Raw genomic sequence first — 24617 nt, 5'->3', positions numbered from 1 at the left:
GTTTGCTCTGGGATTGTTTGTAATAGCAAGAAGGCAGCCTGCGCTAGGGAACAACCTGGCCTGGAGCCTGCGGCTGGCAGCACGTGGGTGGTGTTGTCCGAGACGTGAGGAGTTCATTATGCGATTTTGCTGAAGAAGCATTTTTTGTGCACCTCAGTAAACAGAGCCGGGTTCTGTGTGGATGTTCCAGGGTACTTCACAAAGGTGGTGGGAAAAGGGCATTACAGATTCTCTTACTTGGGTGGAAAAAGTTTTGAAATCCATGCTTAGTTTTTTATGAACTTTTTGAAGACCCATTGTATGGATGGGTTTCGGACTTTCTCCCCCCAGATACAGCTATCTCTTAATCCTATCTTTCATGGACATTTTGAAATTCACTCACAGTCACAGGTGAGACACACGTGTAGGTCCCTCCTTCAGTTTCCCGTTGTTGTAATGGTTACTTCCGCCTGGTGGCTTGAACCATATGGATTCCTCATCTCATGGCCTTGTAGATCAGGAGCCTGAAGCAGGTCTCACCGGGCTGAAGTCCAGGTGCTGGCAGTGCCAGGCCCTCCCGGGGGCTCGGGGAGAATCTGTTTCCCTGCTTTTTGCAGTTTCCAGAACCCTCCTGCAGTCCTTGGCTTGTTGCCTCCCATCTCCATTTTCAGGACCAGTCACGGCAAGCCAGCGCCTCTCCCTGGGACCCTCTGATCTCCCTCTGACCCCCAGCTTCAGTTCCACTTCCAAGGTCCATGTGATCCCACTGGGTGCACGGGAATAATCCAGACACTCCGTTTTGATGTCAGTAGATTAACAACCTTAATTCCATTTGCAGCCTCAAATCCCCTCTGGCTTGTAATGCAACATAGTCACAGCTTCCAAGGATTAGGACAAGGACATCTGTGTGTGGGGAGAGCCTGGGGGGGGGGCATTCTGCCAATCACACTCCAGATCAGGAGCTCAGGATTTAGAGAGAGGCTCAGGGACACACTATATATTTTTTTTTTAATTTATTTATTTGAAAGACAGAGTTACAGAGAGAGAGATCTTCCATTTGCACCTTCACTCCCCAATGGCCACAACAGCTAGAGCTGGGCTGATCCGAAGCCAGGAGCTTCTTCTGGGTCTCCCACGTGGGTACAGGGGCCCAAGGACTTGGGCCATCTTCTCCTGCTTTTCCCAGGCACATTAACAGGGAGCTGGAGTAGAAGAAGAGCAGCCGGGACTCGAACCGGCACCTATATGGGATGCTGGCTCTGCAGGCTGAAGTTTAACCTGCTGTGCCACAGCACATCTTGGGAGTAGATTTAGGGGCCCACAATCGCTCACAGGGTCTGGGGAGGCAGCATTGGAAATGGCCTGCTGGGAAGTTGGATGCTGTCCAACTTGGGTTCCTCTTCTTCCAGCACAGACCCTGTTCTGGCCCCGTTAGCCTTCACACTGCTTCTCTCACCTGGGGCTTCTTCCCAGTGCCTCTGCCCATTCTCCATTCTCTGTCAGCACACACAATGGCCACCCTTGCTGCTTCTCCCGCTGCCCCTGCCCCAAGCTCCAGGTCAAGTCCCACAGCCTCTGTGGCATCCTTGCACCCTCTCACTCCCAGCCCAGGGCTTCTAGAACATGTAGACTCTGTTTCGTAATACTCAGCTTAGGTGTAATTGCTCCCATGGTTATGACCCCAGCCTTGGTTGTTGCACCTCAGCTAGATTCTGATCACGGTGAGGCCTGGATCATGGATGCCAAGGAAAGTGGCTGCATTTGTTCTTGTTCTTTTACCTGTGTGTGGCCCTGGGATGTGCATGTGCTTTGAGAGGGTCAGCTGTGGAGGAGCCCCCGGTCTAGGGGTAGGGTGTGATGTGACAGGTGCTAAGACGGAGTACACACCTGAGGGCATCCAGGTCAGCGTGAGCAGATCCAGGAAGGCTTTCTGGAGGGGTGGGTGTTTGAGTTGAGTTTTGAAGAATGAGTAGGAGTGAGCCACTTAAAGAGACATGGCAGGGGCCAACGCTGTGGCCTAGTGGGTAAAGCCGCTGTCTGCAGTGCCGGCATCCCATGTGGGTGCTGGTTCTAGTCCCGGCTGCTCCTCTTCCAATCCAGCTCCCTGCTGTAGCTGGGAAAGCAGTGGAAGATGACCCAAGTACTTGGTCCCCTGCACCTGTGTGGGAGACCTGGAAGAAGGTCCAAGCTCCTGAGTTCAGATCAACCCAGTTCCGGCTGCTGTGGCCATCTGGGGTGTGAACCAGTGGATGGAAGACCTCTCTTTCGCTCTCTACTTCTATAACTCTGACTTTCAAATAAATAAATAGATAAATAAATCTCTTTTTTTAAAAAAAAAGGGGGGGGACATGGGAGAAGAGCTTCATTCTACGAGGAGGAGGACCGTTTAATCTAATTGGATCCTGGAAAAGCCTCTCTCCTCTCTCTACCAGGTCTGAGGGTTCCAGGTGAAGCCAGATGCAGCAGCTGTGGAGACCCGCCACGCCACGGAGCAGCCGGAGCGGCCGCAGGGCAGCAGCCGGCACCCTGCCTTTGCTCAGGGGCTGGACCTCCTGTGCAGTGTTCTTACCACAATCAAACAAAAACGACTGAATGGAAGAAAAGAAAAAGTGTGACAGATGCTGGTGCTGTCCAGCTTCGTCCCCAGCTTCCCGGGATGCCGCTCCGGTTACCACGGCCTCCTCTCCGCTCGCCATTGGACGTTCTGGCGTGCTTTCTTCCAGCCCCGCGTTCTTGCCCACTGAGTCAGAAACAACAGTGAAAACTGGTGCTCACAAGTGGAACTGACAGAAGAGGGACACAAACGATGGGCCTCCCCAATCAGAAAGCCGACAATGACAATACATATGGCAGACATGAAATAGTATCGCCATTGCAAAGCCTGATCTGAAAAGGACAAAAGTTTAAAAAAGGAAGCATGGCTAAAGGCCTCGAGCAAACATTTTACAGATGAGAGAATGCAAATGGCCATAAGCAAATGAAAGACACGAGGGGTGGTGCGGGAGCAAGATAAAACAATTCACACCACTTATCAGCTTGGCAAAAATTAAAGGCCAGTACTATCCAGGCTGTCAAGTGCGTGGGTCAACAGGACTCTCATACATAACTAATGTGGGTGTGAATTTCTGGATCCGTTTGGCAAAGTGATCTTTTTTTTTTTTTTAAAGATTTATTTATTTATTTGAAAGAGTAACACAGAGAGAGGAGAGGCAGAGAGAGAGAGAGAGGTCTTCCATCTGATGATTCACTCCCCAGATGGACGCAACGTCCGGAGCTGTGCCGGTTGGAAGCCAGGAGCCTTGACCTTCTTCCGGGTCTCCCACATGGGTGCAGGGGCCCAAGCACCCGGGCCATCTTCTACTGCTTTCCCAGGCCACAGCAGAGAGCTGGATTGGAAGAGGAGCAGCCAGGACTAGAACCAGCGCCCATATGGGATGCCGACACTTCAGGCCTGGGCGTTAACGCACTGCACCACAGCGCTGGCCCAGCCAAGTGATCTTAAGGTGACTATTGGGATTAAAGGTGAACATATCTATGGGCCCAGCAGCACACATTTTGGGGGTGTATGCTGTAGAAATAATGGCGGCAGGGTAAGCCAATGCCTGGAGTGTTGGTTTAGAGTCCCCGCTGCTCTGCCCTTGCACCCAGCCCTGGACCCGCAGATGTTGGCCTGGTCTTCCAGGTCATATCCTCTGATGCCGTGATGTGAGCAGCAAAAGCGAAAGCAAGTAGCAAGGCGATGTTGTAGGTGTGTGGGAGGCACACTGGGCATTCGTAAATGATCTCAAAGAGAGATCCGGAAGGTTGCACACTCCAGGATGTTCGGAGTCAGGACCTCCGGTGGCCTGAGCTGGAGGGAAGGAAGGGAGACCCTACTTTAGAGGTCTGTGTTGTTGCGCGCACTCGTTTTGTAATTACAAGTAGCAGTCGCATCGGGGAACAAAGGTGTGAGGAAGGGGTTCAGCCGGGTCTCCTTGTTAAGGGTGGGAGGAAGGACTCGCTTGTGCCAGTTCCTGCCTTCAGCTCTGTTTGTCCCTCTCTGTGGCTTCTCTTCTATTCAAATGAGCTAATTAAACAAACGTGAGAGTGCATTTTATCTCCCCCCCGGGTTAAGTGGGTGTGGATCCTGGGATCAGAGCCAGCATCATTTACGTAGGCAGCAGCCTTCTCTTCGTATCTGTGAACTTCAGCAGTGAATCAGTCAGTGAGAGCCCCTCAGGCCTCGCCCCCCTTGCTCTGGGGACACACACTTGGGAACCAGGCGAACCTGCCCGGCTCTTGACTGTCGGAGGGGAGCACGCCCCTGGTTTTCAGCCACACTCTCTCCTGAGCCTGACCTACTGGGAGGGCACCGTCTGTGGTCGCCATGGCAACTCCCTCCAGGGTACCATCCAGGGGGCTTGGGGAAAGCTCAGGCACACCAGGGGCCGGGAGAAAGCTTCTTCCACGCACGGGAATTCCTCTGCTTCAGTCACTGAGCTGATACCTGGGGACATCGCTTTTTTGGGAAACGTTATTTCTGGAAAGCTGCTTCAGGTCAATTCTGGGGTAACATTTTTGTAATTTTATTTTAAACACACAGGTGGGGTTCCTTTAACAAAGACCTCTGCTGTGACTTCCTCGGTAAAGTGAGTAAAAACCTTTATTAGTCTTTTAGTGCCAACACAGACGTTCAGGTGACAAGTTGTTCTAAAATTCACCGTGTTGGTTTCTCAAGCTTGGAAGGTGGAGGGTGATGAGTGTAGGGGTTAGCTGGGGAGGAATCTATGTTGAGTCTTGAGTCGTGCTGTGGGTGGGACGTGGATGCTGTCTTAGGGTTAGGTTCTACCTGTTGAGTCAAGAGATCTCTGAAATAATTGGGTTTCTGTGAGCCACTACAGAGGCTCCAGGAGATGTGGCAGAAGGCAGATGTGGGACAAGAGGCCGCAGGAGGAATACGTGTTGCTTGGGTTGTTGGTTGGGTTGGAAGCGGGGTGTGACAGGCGGTGACGGCTGTCCTGAGGCGTGTTTAGGAGTGTGGGTGGGATTGTGGTTGCTGCTGCTGCGGGTGGTTTGGCCTGAAGCTGTTAACTGAATAGCTCTCCTCTCATCTCTTTGGCTTTACAACTGCAATTCCGGCATCTTAGACTTTTTGTCTTATATGAAAGGAGAGTCTGGGTCGAGGGTTCCAGAGCAAGTGATTTATGAAAGACCTGCTTTCCGGAAAAATCTGGAGACTCAAAGAAGCAGGAGAGGGGAGGAAAGCAGCCGGGCAAAGGTCAGGTTTCAGGTCCCAGGCTCACCCTGATCCCAGGGGGCGGTCAAGGTCCACCCTTGAATCAGAGGCGGTGGGCTCTGTACTCTGGGCAAGTGTCAAATTCCCAGAGTGAAGCAGCCTCCGGGCCCAGGTTGGATCTTCCGGAAGTCATCGGTGCAAGTTGTCAGTGCACAGAGGTGCGGCTGGTGAAAGGGGGCAGAGGGGATTGAGGGGATGGAGCCCACCCAAGGCGCCAAGTATGGCAGAGGAAGGGCTCCCTAAGGGCCTTGCCCTAACAAAATATCTGTGAAAGAAATTAGGTCCCACTGGTGTTCAGAATGGTGTCTGAAGAAAGATGACAATACACTCAGGTGGGTGCCCAGTTCCAGACGTTTCCAAAGAGTATGCAGCGGGTGCCTGTTGACGGGGGGAGCAGCTCCAGGGCGACCGAGGCCCCTCCCTGTGAAGCTTTCGCACCTGTGCTTTGGAGGCAGGTGCGGAGCTCTTGCCAAGAAGACCTGTAGTGGAAACTCATAGAACAAATGGAAAAAGTTGAAAAGGAGATGATCATGATTGGGCATCTGTAAGATTCAAGTGAGAGAGGTAATGTGAAATTAATTTCTCAACGGTCATTCATGAGTATGATGTTACCATTAAAAATAATGCGGAAGAATTATAATGACGGGGAAAAGGCTCATTACAACCTGCGTGGAAAACGTTGTGAAAGTCACGTTTTAATACGGCGCCGCCGCTCAACTCTGCAGAGAAGAGATTATGACAGACTGCTGTCACTCTAGGTCTTTTGCTCATCTCTGTTTCTCTTTTGCTAAAAAAGTCCAAATTTATGAAAAAACAAAGTGGCAAGTTTTAGTTATATTTTGTTTTAGTTTTATCGGGAAACAGCTTAAACACAAAACAATTCTGAAGCTGAACACACCTGGTGGCAGCCTCCAATACAGGAAGCACCAACTTAGAGAAGTGGCCATTGGCAATGGTGAGTGATTGACAGGGAAAAGAAACAGGAAATCAGTAAGGCTCTGGAAAACTCAACCGCTATTAACCACAACAGCCTAATCGATATTTGTAGAACCATGCATATGTGCTGAACAATATAACAATAAATTGTGTTTTCAACTACATGGGATCTTCACCAAGCAGACCATATACTTGGCAATAAAATAAGAATTAATAACTTTAAAAGGATTGAAATCATACAGAGTGTATTCTCTGACAGTGGAATTAAAAGAAGCTAGACACAGCTGCCGGCGCTGCGGCTCACTAGGCTAATCCTCCGCCTTGAGGCGCCGGCACACCGGGTTCTAGTCCCGGTCAGGGCACTGGATTCTGTCCCGGTTGCCCCTCTCCCAGGCCAGCTCTCTGCTGTGGCCAGGGAGTGCAGTGGAGGATGGCCCAAGTGCTTGGGCCCTACACCCCATGGGAGACCAGGATAAGTACCTGGCTCCTGGCTCCTGCCATCGGATCAGTGGCAGCCATTGGAGGGTGAACCAATGGCAAAAGGAAGACCTTTCTCTCTGTCTCTCTCTCACTGTCCACTCTGCCTGTCAAAAAATAAAAATAAATAAATAAATAAATAAATAAAAATTAAAAATTAAAAAAAAAGAAGCTAGACACAAGAAACACACGCCATGGCTCCAGGGAAGACTATTGTATGGTGTTAGGGGGCGAGTCCTGAAAGGTGCAGGGCTAGCCGGCAGCAGGGGTGAAAGGGCGTCGGTGCAGGTCATAGTTTGTTTGTTTCTTTTTCTTTTCTTTCTTTTTTTTTTCGACAGGCAGAGTGGACAGTGAGAGAGAGAGACAGAGAGAAAGGTCTTCCTTTACCGTTGGTTCACCCTCCAATGGCCGCCACAGCCAGCGCACCGCGCCTATCCGAAGGCAGGAGCCAGGTGCTTCTCCTGGTCTCCCATGGGGTGCAGGGCCCAAGCACCTGGGCCATCCTCCACTGCCTTCCCGGGCCACAGCAGAGAGCTGGCCTGGAAAAGGGGCAACCGGGACAGAATCCGGCGCCCCGACTGGGACTAGAACCTGGTGTGCCGGCACCGCTAGGCAGAAGATTAGCCTACTGAGCCGCGGGTGCCAGCCAATAGTTTGATATGGGCGCTGGCACATGCATTCGGTTTCTGAAAATTTCTCAAACTTGTAGACTCAAGATGTGTGCATTTTCCGGTCTTATGCCATACCTTAGTACTTCGTAAAAACACTCCTTTGCTGAGAGCGCAATGCAGCACTCTCCTTGGCCACTGGGGAGCACAGCTTGGAGAATCTTCCCGGGACTCTGCACTTCCACTGCCGTCACTTAGGTCGCGTTCAGGTTTTCCGGCTTGTTTTTGTATCCTTAGCACAGTGTGGGCTCACGCTAAGCTGACGCGTTCTGCTTCGTGTGTTCTGCTTCCTTCCAAAGCATTTTAAAACTCCTCCTCCCCCACGTTTCCTTTTAAGGTCACCGTGCTTTCATGTTTCATATTTAGTTCTGTTTTGTGTACATGTGTTAGGAAGGGTCAAGGTTCACTTTAATATGAACACACAATAAACTTAGCACGGTTTTTGGAAAATAGCCTTCTCCACCAGACTACAGTATCATCTTTTTTTTTTTTTTTAAGTTTTATTTATTAATCTGAAAGACAGAGTGACAGAGGGAGAGGGAAAGGCAGACAGACAGAGAGAGGGATCTTCCACCTGCTGGTTCACTTCCCAGATGCCTGCGACAACTGGAGCTGGGCCAGGCCAAAGCCAACAGCCAGGGGCTCCATCCAGCTTTCCCGCATGGGAAAGGATGGGCAGGGGCCTCAGGACCTGCACCATCACCTGCTGCCTCCCGGATGCATCAGCAGGAAGCTGGATTGGAAGTGGAGGCGGGACCCGATCCCAGGCACCTGACAGGGGATGCAGGCGTCCGAAGTGGTGGCTTATTCTGTGGTGTCACAACGCCCAGCCCAGCGGGGTCATCTTTGTTATAAATCAGTTGGCCCATTGTCTAAGCGGATGTCTGTTTCTTGATTCTCTTTTCCATTCTGCTCTTCAAACCACACTGTCTTAATTATTATAGCTTTATAACAGGTCTCGCTGTTTACAGTGTAATTCCAACATTGTTCTTCAGTACTGGCACGGCCATTCTTGGCCTTTTTCTCTTCCACATACATTTTAGAATGAACGAAGCACTCCATTAGGGAACTCCTGGAAAGTACAAAAGAGGAGGAAGGAGAGAAAACAAAACAAAACACCCTGTCCTTTCACCAACATGAACATTTTCATCATGCTAGTCCACTGGTTTAAAAATATTTTAATTTACTTATTTGAGAAATGTATTTTTATTTACTTTTTTTATTTAATCACTTGAATTGAGAGACAGGGAGAAAGAGAACTTTTTTTTTTTTTTAAAGATTTATTTACTTATTTGAAAGTCAGAGTTATAGAGGGTGAAGGAGAGACAGGGAGACCTTCCATCTGCTGGCTCACTTCCTAGATGGCTGCAACAGCTCGGGCTGGGCCAGATCAAAGCCAGGAGCTTTTTCCAGGTCTCCCACATGGGTTGAGGGGCCCAAGGACGTGGGCCATCTTCCGCTGCTTTCCCAGGTACATTAGCAGGGAGATGGATTGGAAGTGGAGCATCTGGGACATGAACTGGCACCCATATGGGATGCCGGCCCCAAGAAAGAGAACTATTTGCTGGTTCACTCATCAAGTGTCAGCAATGGCCAGGGCTGGGCCATGTCCAAAGGCAGGAGCTCAGAACTCATTGCAAACCTCCATGTGGGGCCGGCGCCACGGCTCACTAGGCTAATCCTCCGCCTAGCGGCGCCGGCACACCGGGTTCTAGTCCCGGTCGGGGCGCCGGATTCTGTCCCGGTTGCCCCTCTTCCAGGCCAGCCCTCTGCTGTGGCCAGGGAGTGCAGTGGAGGATGGCCCAGGTGCTTGGGCCCTGCACCCCATGGGAGACCAGGAAAAGCACCTGGCTCCTGGCTCCTGCCATCGGATCAGCGCGGTGCGCCGGCCGCAGCGCGCCGGCCGCGGCGGCCATTGGAGGGTGAACCAACGGCAAAGGAAGACCTTTCTCTCTGTCTCTCTCTCTCACTGTCCACTCTGCCTGTCAAAAAAAAAAAAACAAAAAAAAAAAACAAAAAACCTCCATGTGGTAGCAGGGACCCTTACCTGTGCCATCACTGCTGCCTGCCAGGCATGCATTGGCAGGAACCTGGAGGCAGGAGCCAGAGCTGGAAACCAAACCCAGGCACTCCAGTGTGGAATGCAGACATCTTAACCACTAGGCTAAATGCTCAGCCTCTTGCTTTTATTTTTAAATGCAGTCTTCATCTCATACCAGTTCTTGGAAGTCTAGTATCCATAGATTTTTAAATGATTTTATTTATTTATTTGAGAAGGTAGAGTTACAAACAGTGAGTTACAGACAGAAAAAGAGAGGTCTTCCATCTGCTGGTTCACTCCTCAAATAGCAGCAACAGCCAGAGCTGGGCCAATCTGAAGCCAGGAGCCAGGAGCTTCTTCCAGGTCTCCCATGTGGGTGCAGGGGCCCAAGCATGTGGGCCATCTTCTGCTGCTTTCCCAGGCCACAGCAGAGAGCTGGATAGAAAGAGGAGCAGCTGGGACTTGAACCAGCACACATTTGGGATGACGGCACTACAGGTGGAGGATTAACCCACTGCACCACAGCGCCAGCCTCAGTGTCCACAGATTTTAAAGCAATGGAGGTTTTTGTGTCACTGCCTACTCTTCACAAGAGGCGAAGGGGCCAGGGAGGCCTCAGGAAGCTCTTGCTGGGGCCGGTGCTGTGGTGCAGTGGGCTGGGCCTCGGCCTGCGGCGCCGGCATCCTGTGTGGGTGACGGTCTGTGTCCCGGCTGCTCCTCTTCCAGTCCAGCTCTCTGCTTACAACCTGGAAAGGCAGCGGAAAATGGCCCAAGTGCTTGGGCCCCTGCACCCACGTGGGAGACCCAGAGGGAGCTCCTGCCTTCAGATCTGCCCAGCTCTAGTCGATGTGGCCATTTGGGGAGTGAACCAGCAGATGGAGGACCTCTCTCTCTCTGTCTGTAACTCTGGCTCTCAAATAAATTAAAAAAAAATCTTTTAAAAAAGAAGAAGTCTTGCTTACTTATCTCATCCTCCCCTACATGTGGGCAGCTGGGCTGTGTCCATTTTTGCTTTATCAACAGCACCGCCGCAAGCATCTTCTGTCTCTGGAGTGCTTTCCTTAGGCTCCAAGCCCCGAAGTGGGCTTCCTGGGTCAAAGATGATGGCTATTTTTGTGACCTTGACTCATTTAGCCAATTTGCTTTTCACTGATGTTACTGGAATTTATACTCCCACAAACGTTCTGATCTGAGTCTTCAAATTTTGAGTAATATTGTCCCTTGGACCACACCTTTTTCTATTATTGTTATTATTATTATTTATTTGACAGGTAGAGTTATAGACAGTGAGAGAGAGAGAGACAGAGAGAAAGGTCTTCCCTCCATTTTTTCACTCCCCAAATGGCCGCTACGGCCAGCGCTGAGCTGATCTGAAGCCAGGAGCCAGGTTCTTCCTCCTGGTCTCCCATGCGGGTGCAGGGCCCAGGCACTTGGGCCATCCTCCACTGCACTCCTGGGCCACAGCAGAGAGCTGGACCGGAAGAGGAGCAACTGGGACTAGAACCCGGCTACTAGTGCCCATATGGGATGCCGGCACCGCAGGCAGAGGATTAATCAAGTGAGCCACGGCACCGGCCCCTGCGGACCACACCTTCTGTAGTGAACATTTCCCTGCTCACTTAGAAACGTCAAAGCTTCCAACACAGCAGCCCCTCCATCTAGCCTGTCCGTGCTGTAATGCGGTCTTGCCCTGCGATCTGTGCTTGAGGCCCGTCCTTGCCTTATCTTCTCCCAGCCTCCTCTCAGGCCGCTGAGGCCTGACCCCTTGCCTCTGGAACAGTTCCCTTGAAGGCCCTGCAGCAGTGCAGAAACCAACTGCCCAAGCTGGGCCCCACTGGGTCCCCACACTGCCTCGGCCACCTCAGAGACTCCTGGCTCAGGTTCTTTTCACGTTTCTCGATGTCCTAGGGGAGCTGGAGGGACCTGCACGAAGGGGTTAAGCGCCCGCCGGTCCAGTTCTCCGGCCAACGAATCCACCATTCCTACCTCCCTCGGAGACAGAACAAACGCTGGTGCAGCTTTTGCCAACTTAAACTCTACTCGGAAGGAGAAAAAATATCCCCTCCCTCGCCCCCTGCTTCTTTTGATGTTAGGAGAGGAAGAAAAGGAACTTAAAATATTTACAAGTATCTGACCACCCCCCACCTCTTTCCGGAGGTATGTGACGAGGGAAGTAGACAGCTGTGAGCATTGAGAGTGGAAAAAAAAGCAAGCAGGATCCCGCTGGTGCCCACCAGGTGGCTGGCAGCACCCACGGCGGGTTGGGGGAGGCAGTTCTGTCCTCCTCATGTTGTTACCACGTGCAGCTGTGGCTGGGGGCTGAGGGAGTGCTCCCCAACTTTAAGTCAACTTTGAGAGCTGAGTTAGTCTTGTGGGGAAAAGTGCCTTCGCAGCAAAAATTTGGGAATCTGGGGACCACCAGAAAAATGAAGCGTGAAGAGGCATTAGATTGTGCGTAGACCTAGAGAAAGGACCCAGAGGTGTCGCGGTTAACTCGTCAGGTGGGAAGGGAGCCAGGGTAGGAGGTGGAGGCGATGACGGTGGTAACCACAGTGACAATGACGACGGCAGTGATGACAGTGGTGATGCTGACGACAGTGATGTGACAATGCTGGTGACACTGGCACACGTAAAATAATTGTGAACTTACGTTGCTGTCTCTCCAGTCAAATCCCTGTTAAATGAATGAAAGAAGTCACAATCAAGAAGGGGATTTACATGTGAAGTCAGGGTGAAACCTGGGGTCCACGTAGAAAAGGATTTTGCGTTCCCATTCGGAAGCATTGGCCATCTTCCTCCCAAGGTTCTGCAAGGTCAAGTGCATCTTACTTAACTTAGGAGCGCTACTAGAAACAACCAGGGCCCTCCCAGCCACAGCTGCCATTACCTCAATGCTCATTTCTTTGAATGTTAAGTCTGGGCAGTGAGCGAGAGACTGATGACCTGGCAGAGCAGAGAGAAAACCTAGACTGGTTGGTTTCTCAGGTTTGTTCTCTGTTCCGACAATGGACAAAAAGGAAACCACATTGGCCAAGCCAGACGTAAAAGAAACCGTATTACATTAGAACACTCAGGCTTTATGTAATCACTATTTGGAGACGGCTGAGGCGTTATGACTCCTGTTCCAGTTCCAGGCCTGTCTCATGGGCTATTGGTGACAGGCAAAGCACGGAGTCGTGAGGACAACTCTCAGGTCTGTGTGGAGGCTGGCCTGGGGTCCTTGACCACGAGTCACGAGGTGGGGGTCTCCCGTGTGGACCAAACCATTCCTGCAGCCAATATGCATTTACCGAGCACTGCTGTGAGCCGGGGGCAAGGTCACACACAGTCCTGTGGGCCACGGAAGGGCCTTGCATTTCATTCTCGGTGAGAAAAGTTTAAGTCAAGGGGTCTCTTGATTTGACGTTTGTTAGAAAGCATTCTACCTGCTAAAGCAGGGGAACATGGGTAGAAGCTGGAACAGCAGCCAGCAGGAGGCTGAAGCTTGGGCTGGGGCAGCGGCGAATTCAGGAAGTAGTCAGATTCTAGGCGCATTGCGAAGGCAGCGTGCACCGGACTCACTGGTGGATTGGTGGAAGGGGTGGAAGGAGGAGAGACCCAGGGTGACCACGGGGTTGGACCCGAGTGACGGGGAATGTGACGTTGCCACGGCTAACATGGGAACGACAGAGAAAGGGGAATAAGGAGCCCCGTTTGTTACGCCCGTGCTGCTGGTGGGCAGAGTGATGCAGTGTGGGACGCACCTTTGGATGAGCTGTGGAGGTCATGGCAACCTTGACAAGGGCAGGTGGAGCAGACCGGGGCAAACACCCGATTCAGCGGGTCTGAGAGCTAACAGCAGGGCCGGGAGGTGCAGTCCCTGAGCATGTCTGAGACATCTGGCCATACAGGAGGGGAAAGAAATTTGGGGCAAGGGGTCTGGCTGCAGGGAGCTAGGGAATTGGGCTCTTTTTTTGGTCTGCTTTTTATATGGGGGGTATTTCAGCACGTGTGTAGTTACTAGCTCAAACCCAGCACAGAGGGAAAAACTGATAACACAGGCCAGAGCGTCTGAAACATAACTTTCCTTTATTGTACAGCTCGGAGCACAGATCAATGTGCTCAGTAATTGTCTGTGGTTGATGTTTCTGTGGATGTCTCTGGCATTTGTTTCCCCTTTAGGCTAAATTGTTTCCCTCAAATATGCCCGTGGAGCTAGATCAGATCAAATGCCTTTTAACAACAAATCCCCTGACTTTTGTCCACGAGACCGTGTGAGTCGCTCTCTTATCGCATGGTCACAGCGGTGTCCCCTGCATCAACAGCAAGTTCCCAGGACTGGAAGCTTAGCGTGCGCGTCTTGTGAATTATCCCCTTCGAACCACGCTGTGATGGAGCTCAGTCTAATGACGAGGAAACAGAAACTGCAGAGGTGAAGCCGTACGCCCAGGGTCCGGCAGGAGGGTGCTGGGTTCCAAACCAGTCTGCAGTCTCTCAACTGAGACACAGTTGCCCCTGCTGAGGGGCTGCCACAGGTCCTTGGCCACTAGGGACAGGTGTCAGTACAGAGACGGCACCCCCTGCCTTCTTTGCTTTTCTTTTTTTCTCCCCTCCCCTCACTTCTTCCCCTCCCCTCCCCTCCCCTCCCCTCCCCTCCCCTCCCCTCCCCTTCCCTTCCCTTCTCTTTCCTTCTCTCTCTCTTTCTTTTGAAGATTTATTTATTTGAAAGGCAGAGTTACAGAGAGAAAAAGAGAGAGAGAGATCTTCCATCTGCTGGTTCACTCCCCAAATATCCACACCTGGGGCTTGGCCAGGCTGAAGCCTGAAGCCAGGAGCCTGGAACTCTATCCCGATCTCCCACAGGAGTGACGGGGCCCAAGTACCCTTCCAGGCTAATTAGCAGGGAATTGGATTGGATTGAACTGCTGCTCCCATATGGGACATGGATCTCCAAAGTGGCAACCCGCTGAGCCCCAGTGCTGCCCCCGCATCTTCTTTCTGCTGGGCTGAGTGGCCAAGCAGGGCCTGCCACACTGTGGACAGTAGCTCAGGGATGAGCTGCTGGAGGCCCTCCTGCGTGCTGATGCACGCCCGGTGTCTGAGCTGTGCGACACCCGCTGGACTAGAGCAGCAGGGGGCGCTCTCGGACAAGACGGGCCCCAGCTCCAGACTGCAGAGTCCACAGCCTCCCCAACCACGCCCAACCCTGGGGACTTTCCCCCTTGGCAGTGTATTGCTGCTGCCTCTGGGCACAGCTGTGTCCCCAGGAGCTGCAAGAACCTCTTGATGAAATTCATGAAAGCGACGGGCCGGCGCTGTGGCTCACTAGGCTAATCCTCCGCCTTGCGGCGCCGGCACACCGGGTTCTAGTCCCGGTCGGGGCGCCGGATTCTGTCCCGGTTGCCCCTCTTCCAGGCCAGCCTTCTGCTGTGGCCCGGGAGTGCAGTGGAGGATGGCCCAAGTCCTTGGGCCCTGCACCCCATGGGAGACCATCGGATCAGCGCGGTGCGCCGGCCGCGGCGGCCATTGGAGAGTGAACCAATGGAAAAGGAAGACCTTTCTCTCTGTCTCTCTCTCTCACTGTCCACTCTGCCTGTCAAAAAATAAATAAATAAAATTAAAAAAAAAAAAAAAGAAATTCATGAAAGCGTCCTGGGATAGGGATGGGATGGAGGTGAGAGGTCCTTAGTCTGGAGGTTTTGATGTGAGGGCCCAGAGGAGGGGACCAGTGGGCTACAGCCCTCGCTGTACCCTGGAGTCCCGTTAGGAGATGGGTAGCTCAGGCCTGCTGCTCAGTGGGGGCTCAGCAAACATCGGTTTTCATGCCTGAGTTCCTTTCTGAGCTGACTTCTTTCTAAGATCCCAACCTCGGGAACTGTGGGGGTGGGGGTGGGGGTGGAAAATGAATTCCTCAGAATTCTGAAACTCAGATTCATGGTATGCAGAAATGCGGCAAAGAGGGAAGCACCCTCCTGTGGCTTTGAAGAGAAAGTCACAGGAGAGGGTGAGGGGAGGAGCAGGTGTCAACCTCGCCCCACCCCCTCAGCCCCTTCTCCAAGGACATCACTGTCGTCTGTGCCTGGTGGCAGGGGAGGGGCAGCCGTCCCAGGGGAGGACCAGAATCAAAAGGAAGCCATGTGGTGGGCGCCACCACAGCTGTCAGCTGCACGTGACTGCCGCTGCCTTGACCACAGGAGCCCCAGGCCACAGGGGGAGGGCGGGGACACAGCTGCTCCCGCTGCTCGCGAGGCGCCATAGCCCTTACTGATGGGCAGCTCACTCCAGGGAGCGGAGATGTGAGGGAGGAGCCGGGAGCAGATGCTCCCGCTTCCAAATGAATCCAGATTTGGCTCTGCCGTGTGGCCCCTCTGCCTCGGCCGGCAGCCCTCGGGCTTCCTGATGAAGTCTGGCTGCCCTGGGGTGGCTGGTCCTGGGGACTCCCAGGGGCGCCGCAGGAGTAGCAGGAAGTGGTCAGTGTCCTAGCATCACCCCAGACACATATCGGGTCCTGGAGTTGGGAGCACGGCTCTGCCCCGCACCCGGCCCCCTTGACGGGCACAGAAGCAGTGGGGGCCACACAGCCCCTCCAGCTGCAGAGTCTTCACACTGCCCGTCCACTTCGGATGCTTCCTCACCCAGCGCCGTCCCGCTGCGGTGAGGGCTGCATCTATTCGCCCTGGCGCCTGCCAATCAGAGCTGCGTCTCCCCACTAACACAAAACTGCAACGTGGGCAAGTGAGCATTGCTCACCTGCTGAAGGCAAGGCGGGGGCAGAGACGGCGGTGGGTGGCGTTGGTGGTGGCGGCCTCGCCCTCCAGGGCCTTGTCACTGCGTTGAAGAGATGAAGCTCAAACACACGGGAAGCTCAGTGTCAGGGAACCGTGTCCTGGCTGCTCCGACAAGAGCAGCGGGGATGTCGTAGGTCCCTTTGTGAGTAATTAGCAGATGGACGGTTGCAGGTTCCAGCAGTGCCCGCTCTCCTTGTCCACGGGAGCTCAGGACAGCCTCAGGCCTGCAAGGCCGGGCAGGGCTGCCCAGGGCCCCGGGGGAGGCGGGAGGGATGCCTGGAGTTGAGCCGCTTCCTGAGGGCCCGGGCGTCAGAGACTTGTAAGCAGAACCCCTGATCCCCTTTGCTTTGGAAGACGTGCAGGGCCGGCCGCCCTTTCCGGACGGCTGCCCTTCATGCTGCCCGGACACCCCGAAGATGTAATTGCTGTGAATAAGAGCAACCTTTTAGGAGGATTTGCTCTGTGCCAGTTATGCGTGGGGCCTATCAACAGGTATTCCTGATGTTTTCAGCAATGCTCCTTGGATGACCAGCTCTCCCCTCTTCTATGAATGAGGCACTGGGGCTTGGAAAAATGCACGCCTTGCTCAAGGTCGGGTGGCTGTCAGGGTGCAGCCCGGATCCCAGGACCCCAGTGCTGGGGGCTGGGACTTGCATGCCCACTGCCCTGCTTGGATGTCGGCCTGGCCTCTTGGTACCCTCCCAAAATACTGCGTGGATTGAGACCCCAGCTTAATTTTTTTTTAAGGGTAAGGGGAGAGAAGCCCAAATGGGTATCACTGCTGCTGGGAGAGAACAGGGCGCCAGAGGCAGGGGTTTGCCTGGAGGTTTCAGGCCTGGGCAGGTCTGAGCCAGAGGACAGCATTCAGGAGGCAGGGGTCCCGGGGAGTCAACAGCCCCTGGAGAAAATGAAGGGTCCCCCCGCCCAGGCTTCCCGCTCATCCGTGGTGCCGCTGTCTGCCATCTTCTCTCCCTCTCTGCTGAGACCGGTGAGGGGATGCTGATAAGCCCAATCCCAGCCCTAGAGGGAGCTGACAGCTCAGTCTGTGGGGTGGGGAGGGGGCAGCCCACCCGTGAGGTTGCTGGTGGCAGAGGACTGGGCAGGGTGGAGGCTGCCTGTGGCTGAGCCGTGCACGCAGCGTGCTTCTGGGCCGCCAGTGTCAGGAGCAGGTGTGAGTGTGGCCCTTTCCTCTCGGCTCTCCCTCCTCTCTTGTGTTCCCATGGACTCTCCGAGCCACCTGTCCGGGCTGCTGTAACAGCACACTACAGGCCTCACCAACAGCAGAGATGTCTCTCAGTTCTGGAACCTGCCAAGTGCAAGATCAAGGTGGTGGCAGATTTGGTGTCTCACGGGGGCCCACTTCCTGGTTTATTTATTTTTTTAATGTTAGAGGCTCTATTATTTATAAACTCTTTGTGAATATCATTTCAATTTCTCTACCATATTATCTCATATAACATAATTATTTACTCCTAAGTGATTGATCATCTATGTGGTTCTAGCTTTTTCCTACTGGGAGTCATATCACAATACACATATTTGTGCATAGAGATTTTCTGACATTTTAGTTTATCACCTTAGGAAGGATTCCCAGAAGTGGAATTGAGGCCAAGAGCGGGAGCGTGTTTCAGATTCTTGATTTATTTTTCCAAATTGCTTTCCATAAGGGTTATACTAATTTACACTTTATTAGGAATCTATAAGGGTGTTAAACACATCAGATCTTCCCAGCAATCAATAAACTCTTTTAAAAATTACTCTTTGACTACACCCAAGTCAGCTCTTGCACCATAAAGCATTGCCGACCAGGCTGAGGTCCTGTTTGGCCGTAGCCTCATTCTGCGCTACTCCCCGTCTGTGTCCATACCCACGGCCGGCTGCCAGCTCCAGGTTCTCCAAGGTCTTCCGTTACCTCCACACCCCACACTGCGGGGCAGTCTCCGATTACGTGCACCTGTTGGTATTTTCAAACACGGGCTCCTGCATGCTCCTGGAGCGGAGGGAGGCGAGCTTCCTCTGTGTAGAGCCAGATGGTGAGAGTTTGAGGCTCTCTGCCGTCCGTCTCTGCCGCAGCCACTGCGCTCTCCCACCACAGTGGCCCGGCAGCCGCAGATGCTACGCAAACACAAGCTGTGGTCCAGTAAGACTCCAGTAAGACTGGATTTGGCCTGCTGACTCCTGTTCTGGACTATAAATCCCTTGGGGGTGAGGCCAAGGGGATGCCCTGGGCCACTGGGTGGAGTCAGCTGCAATTATCCTTGACAAGGATTAGTTGGCAGGGCTGGTGTTTCCACTGCTGGACTTTGGGCTGAGACAGATAGAAAGGCTATGGAGAGGAGTGGGCATTTGGTGCAGGGGTGAAGACGCTGCTTGGGGTGCCTGCATCTCGTATCAGAGTGCTTGGGTTCAAGTCCCACGCCCTTCCCGATTCTGGCTTCCTGCCAATGCGCACCCTTGGAGGCAACTTCAGCCTGGCCCAGCCCAGGCTGCTGGGAGCGTTTGAGGGATGAACCAGCAGATGGGAGAAATCTGCCTGCTTCTCTGCATTTCAAATAAGATAAACAAGCACGTAAATAAAAACTGAAAACATGGGAGGCTACGGAAGCACTGTGTGCGCACTTCCTCTGTCTCCCTGCACCATGGTCCTGCCCGCGGGAAGAGGGAGCGGACGATGACGGGGCAGCCACAGTGACCCTGGGAGAGGGCAAGCTGTGAGAGAGACACCTGTAGGACAGGTGTGGTGCTGCTTGGGACGCCCACGCCCACACTGGAGAGCCTGGGATTGCGTCCAGGCCCCTCCCCCTATTTCCCACCCCGCTCCCTGCTAATGCAGCTGGGAGCAGGAGATGAGTTCCTGCCACCCCATGGGAGGCCCAGGTGGAGTGCTGGGTTCTGACTTCAGCCTGGCCCAGCACTGGCTGCTGCAGGCAATTGGAGAGTGAACCAGCAGATAGAAGACCTCTCTCTCTCTCTCTCTCTCTCTCTCTCTCTGCCTCTTAAATAAATAAGACTTTTAGAAAAGGGATGCTTGCAGCTTTTCTCTGACCCTCACCCTCAGCTGACCCCTAGCACAAGTCTTCCTCCTGGCAGCGTGCAGACCAAGCAGGGCCACCATTCGTTGCGTCAGCAATGCCATCAGAGGCAGAGGAAGAACAAAGACCAGCATTGCTTTATTTATTTATTTTATTTGAGAGGTAGAGTTACAGACAGTGAGAGGGAGAGACGCAGGTCTTCCTTCTGTTGGTTCACCTCTCAAATGGCTGCAACAGCTGGATCTGGGCTGATCCGAAGCCAGGCACTTCTTCCAAGTCTCCCACGTGGGTGTAGGGGCCCAAGGACTTGGGCCATCTTCCACTGCTTTCCCAGGCCACAGCAGAGAGCTGGATGGGAAGAGGAGCAGCTGGGACTAGAACCGGCGCCCATACGGGATGCCAGTGCTGCAGGCGGAGGATTAACCTACTGCGCCACGCCGCCGGCCCCGTGGACCAGCATTTCTTAACAGGCCTAAGCAAAGCAGAGATCTGTTTATTGCGTGCTTTCATGCACCAGAGCATTGCAGATCCTTGCACAGTCCTCCAGTAATGAGTCAATTAGAGCGTTGCCAGCGATGAGGTCACTGCCATGGATCCTCCCGTTGCATCAGATTAGATGAGCACATGGACAGAGCCCACACTCCAGCAGCTGGCGGCCAGTGGCAGAAGGACTTGAAGTGACGGCAGCTGACTCTGCGCCCCCACCCCTTGCCGCTCCCCGACTGCCCAACGTGCGTCTGTTCTGCTTTTCTTCTTGGGCTCTAGACAACGTGCCTCGGTGGCAGAGTGCAGGCTCCGTCTCCTGCAGAAGTAAGTGAAAGCTCTCCTGCTGTTTCTTTCCTGCTGCTTGGATACAAACACGATGCCTGGAGCGGCAGCAGCCCCAGCGAGGCCGCCTGGTGGGTGGAAGCCATGTGCTGAGGATGGTGCAGTAGCACAGAAGGGTCTGGAAGCTGCCAGGTCAGCTCTGGGAGAGCTGCTGCTGGACTGGCTTGCTTTGGTAGAAGATGAGAGAGAAATAAGAAATCTCCGTCTAGTTGAGGCCACACCCATCAGGTTTCTCTTAGAGGAAGATAAGTAATTCCTAAGTGTTAAAGCCTCAGAAAAGATACCGGAGCCTCTCTCAGGACACACACGAGGTTTGCTCAGAGAAACCCTTCTGGAAGGCTCTAAATGCCCACCTCACTCCCTATCCCCTAATCCCAGAGTCACCGAATGCCAGGGGAGGAAACGACTGAAACAGGTGCCAGGCATTGGACGGACGTGGAAACCAGTGAGGGGAGGGACTGGGCCAGAGGGAGGAGAGAACCCGGGGGGAAGGGAGCGTTTTCCTTATCAACTTCATGTGTGGGGGGGGCGACCTTCCAGGGAGCAGAGCGGAGGGCGGAGTCTTTATGTTCTTTGAGGAGCAGGGCCCGAGGTACCTGTGGGTTCTGAACAGATTCGACAAGACATGAAGCCGAAGCAGAGGACTGCTGGTTTTGGTCTGCGTCCCTGTGGGCTGACCGGCCATCAGGGCTCCTAACAACGACGCGCTGTGTGTGGGGGGGCACTCACAGCGAGATATTAATAGTGAGGTCACGCACAGTGAAGTTCCTAGCAAATGGGGAGGAGAGTCACCGTGAGGTTTCCGGTTGGTGGGCGAGCAGCCAGCTGGAGGCCCAGGAGGAACATCCTGTCCTCTCCCAGCGGGCGAGCAGCCGGCCAAGCCCTCGGACCCCTGGAGCTGAGGAGCTCGGGATGGTCAGGAGGCTGCCAGGGGCAGAGTTGGTTCGGGGTCCAGCTGTGCTCTGTAATAAAAACACACTTTGAGGGGGCAGCGCTGTGGCGTAGAAGGCTAAGCCTCTGCCTGCGGTACTGGCTTCCTTGTGGATGCTGGTTCTAGTCCCTGCTGTTCCACTTCCAATCCAGCTCTCTGCTATGGCCTGGGAAAGCAGTAGGAGATGGCCCAAGTCCTTGGGACCCTGCACCCACATGGGAGACCTGGAAGAAGCTCTTGGCTCCTGGGTCCTGGCTTCATGTTGGCCTATCTTTGGCCATTGTGGCCATTTGGGGAGTGAACCTGCGGATAGAAGACCTCTCTGTCTCTTTCTGTCTGTCTCTGTCTCTCTCTCTCTCTCTCTCTCTCTCTGTCTCTATAACTCTGCCTCCTCAATTAAATAAATACATCTGAAAGAAAAAAAAGAGCACACTTTCCCGTGCCACTGTCCCACGCTCTGATCTGCTCGGCGGGAAGCAACAAGGCACGAGGGAGCACCTCCGGATGCCAGCAGCAAGGCTGCAATTCTCCCCACAGACATTGCTTTTGGGGTTCTGTTGGGCGCTTTCCCATGTCTCCCGATCCTCCAGAAACGGCAGGCTGGCGTGGCACGTGGGAAGTGGGAGGCGCAGCTGTTCATGGCGCAGGGCCAGGAGAGGGGCTGAGCCAGCAGCCCCATTCCACATCCTCCGTGGGAGGCTGGCACTGTGTGGCTACCCTGCGAGCAAGCCGTCCCCTGAGCTCTCCCCCTCCACCCTGTCCTGCCGTACACGTCCCCGTGCAGCACACCGGCTGCAGAGATAGCGCGGGCATTCTCAGCGAGCCCCGAGCTGGAAAGATAAGGGGCGCGGGAGAACCGGGCAGAACTTGATCGAGTGACCAAGATAAATGTCCTGTGCCACAGGAAATCGAAATGCGAAAATCAGGAGTGGGAGCGACTGAAATATTTAAAAAGACGGAGGAGGGACAGGCGGTCTCAGGGCGCCGTGGACCCCTCCGTTGCCGAAGCTCCTGAATATTGCAAAAGATAATAGGGTGAGGATCGGACGGGAATAGAAACGAGCCATTAAGGGCGACAGAACGGCAGGGCTTGGCTTACAAATGGGATTCTAATTAAGAAAGGAGGAGAAATGAGGGGACTTGGGGTTTTCTCCTTGGCCGCCCACCCCACCTTGGCTTTTGTGCAGAGACTATACCTCTCTGGGCCTTGCTTTCTGCCTGCAAGGGGCCTTTCTCCTGCCCTCCCTCTCTGAGAATGGCAGTGCCCTCGGTTGGTTGGCACAAGGCGTGTGGGTTAGAACTGAGACGCAGCTGTAAACGAGAAACCTCCACAAGACAGGAGCCTGCGCCCCTCTTCCCTGACAGCTAGAGGTGTTTTCCACCACTCGGGGGCCCCACGCTCCTCCCATCAGGCCCCGCTGTTGCCCTCAGGGCTGAGGATGTGGGAAGAGGGAGACACAGCTGCAGCTCCAAGGCTCAGGCACGGATACGGCCCCACCCCGCGCTTCCGCCCCCCATCAGGTCGGTGCCCAGCCTCTCTTCCTCAGGCCATCCCTGCTGCGTGGACAGGGCCTGGCTTCCACACAGGCTAACCATCAGCCACTGGCAACCTCTCCAGGGGGGACCTTCGGCTCTGTCCTCACCGTGTCTTTCCGCGGAGCAGTCACCTTGGCCATCCATGAGCACACCCAGCGGGGCTGGCTGCAGGCGAGCCCCTCCCCACGTGACCTCATCTCCCCCCTGTTTTTAAAGAGGAAATCGGTGCACAAAACATGTGCATGGCTCCGAGGGCACGGTGCAGCTTCTTTCGTCTTTGCTTTCTGCCCATCATCCGCGTGGCATTGCTTTAAAGCAATGATGCTATTCCCCTCCTTCGGAGGCCTTGGTCTGCATTCAGAAGCTCTGGACTCACTGGGACTCCCCACTGAGAGCTCTCCCTCACCGCGGAGGCTTCCCCCACCCCCAGGTCTCTCTCCTGTGTGACTGAGGACGGGGCAGAATTGGCAAGAAAGAATGTGCTTATGCTAGAGGAATACTTTAGTATTCTCCAAATGCCAGGTGTGTCTTCTGGGACCGGGTCCCTGGGCGCTGCCGTGCGGGCGGCTGAAGTCCTTGGGAGCTGCCGCGCTGTCGTCTGTTAGTCCTCTCTAGACACACAGCCTGGAAGACAGCTGCCCCCATTCCCGGGGGTGCACCTCCCTGCCCCCTCCCTGCTCAGTCCAGGCTCCTGTCAGGGCACCTCCTCATCAGTCTGAAGACTTTGAAAGCCAGAGTGCAAAAGCTCTTTTTTTTTTTTTCCTTTTTAATAGAGTTTCTTTCTCCCTCTTTATAGAAGTCATGCCAATGTAATAGAAGACACGGAACTGCGGCGTGACCAGGGCTGCATGTGCTGGGCTGGGGAGGCAGCGAGCGGAGCGCCCCTGCAGTCTCCCCCCTCCCCTGCACAAGGGCTCCGGGGGTTCAGGTTTGCTTTCCCCGAATCCATGTACTAATTAGGCGTCTCGCTCCCGCAGGTCGGAAGATGCCAAGTCCCCGTCTCGTATCGGACTCTCGTGCGCCTGATAACCTCTGGATCTCTCGGCTCGGCCTGTGGGCACAGGCGTGGGGCCAGCAGGGTCTTCCCTGGCTCTCAGGGTCCTCCTTCCCCACGTGAGCGCTGCCTTCACCTGGCCCGGATGGAAGGACTGAGCGGGAGGGGAGGAGCCAGCCAGGTCTCGGCGGCTGTGTCAGGTGCCACCCGGTGCCCTCTGAACGTTTCCAAGTCTCTCCCCCTCTTCCCCTTACATCCAGCAGCTCCCCACCCCCATCTCTCCCTCTCTCTCTAAAGAAGCCCTTGCTGTGGGGGTAGGCACACGAGATCCAGATGGAGTGCCTGGGCTCCTGACTTTGGCCTGCCCCAGCTCTGGATGTTTTGGGCTTTTGTGGGGTGAACCAGTAGATGGAAAGATCTCTCTTTGTCTTTCAAATCAATGAAAACAAATACAAAAATTTTTTAAAAGATGGGGTGAGCTTATGCTTTAGGGCCACGGTAGGGAGAGTGACGAACAGCCCCGCTGTTTGTTTCTCCCTGCACATGGATACCACGAGGGGGGGCATGAAAGGCACCTCCTAATCAGTGATCACAGCTGTTGTTACCGGGCCTTCTTCTGTTTTCAGTGACGTCTTGCCCGAATTTCCACGTGCTTGATAACCACACAGCCATCTGTGCTGTGTGAACCTGGCTCAATGCGTGCGCCTACCATGTAAGAACAGAAACCTGGGACCAAACTCTGGGGCCAGGCAGCTCAGGCAACTGGTGGGTATTTTCCGGTTTAACGCTTCAGTTTGATGAATAAATTTCAACTCGGGTTTTCCACCCAAGGAGCCTAACTCACATCTCACTCGTGGTGAACAGGCAGAGAAGCCTCCCGCCCTGCGTTTCTCCTCGAAGCGTCCGGCCCCCTTGGCCACGTCCAGTGGGACTGCTGAGGGTTTGAGCCTTAGGTCGCCATGAGTCCCAGACTTCCTAGAGATACGCACTGCTCCCAGTTTGGGATTTTTTTTTCTTTTTTTCCACCCAAATTATTCCAGGAGCAGAGTGGGGGTGGGTTAGGAAAGAGAGAAATCAATGTAAAGAGTTGAGGCTGATGCTAATGGCCTTTAGATGGCAAAGATTGGGTAAACAGATTTAGCACACTGAGTCA

General features: G+C 53.9%; 2 long non-coding RNA genes across 2 annotated transcripts in view; both read left to right on the top strand.

The window, feature by feature from the left end:
• Positions 1 to 4559: 4559 nt before the first annotated feature.
• LOC108178576 (uncharacterized) overlaps positions 4560 to 24617 on the top strand; it is a 35597-nt gene continuing 15539 nt past the window's right edge. Inside the window, exon 1 of the long non-coding RNA XR_011383530.1 lies at positions 4560 to 4607. This is a non-coding gene — a long non-coding RNA (uncharacterized lncRNA). The remainder of the gene's footprint in view (positions 4608 to 24617) is intronic.
• Positions 19824 to 23879, top strand: LOC138846143 (uncharacterized). The gene is made up of 2 exons (XR_011383526.1): positions 19824 to 19985; positions 23448 to 23879. It is a non-coding gene; the product is annotated as an uncharacterized lncRNA (long non-coding RNA).

Source organism: Oryctolagus cuniculus, chromosome 17 (genome assembly GCF_964237555.1).
Source record: "Oryctolagus cuniculus chromosome 17, mOryCun1.1, whole genome shotgun sequence".
NCBI classification, from domain to species: Eukaryota; Metazoa; Chordata; class Mammalia; order Lagomorpha; family Leporidae; genus Oryctolagus; species Oryctolagus cuniculus.
The sequence above is the reverse complement of the archived record's forward strand: the minus strand, read 5'-3'. Positions and strand labels throughout refer to the sequence as shown.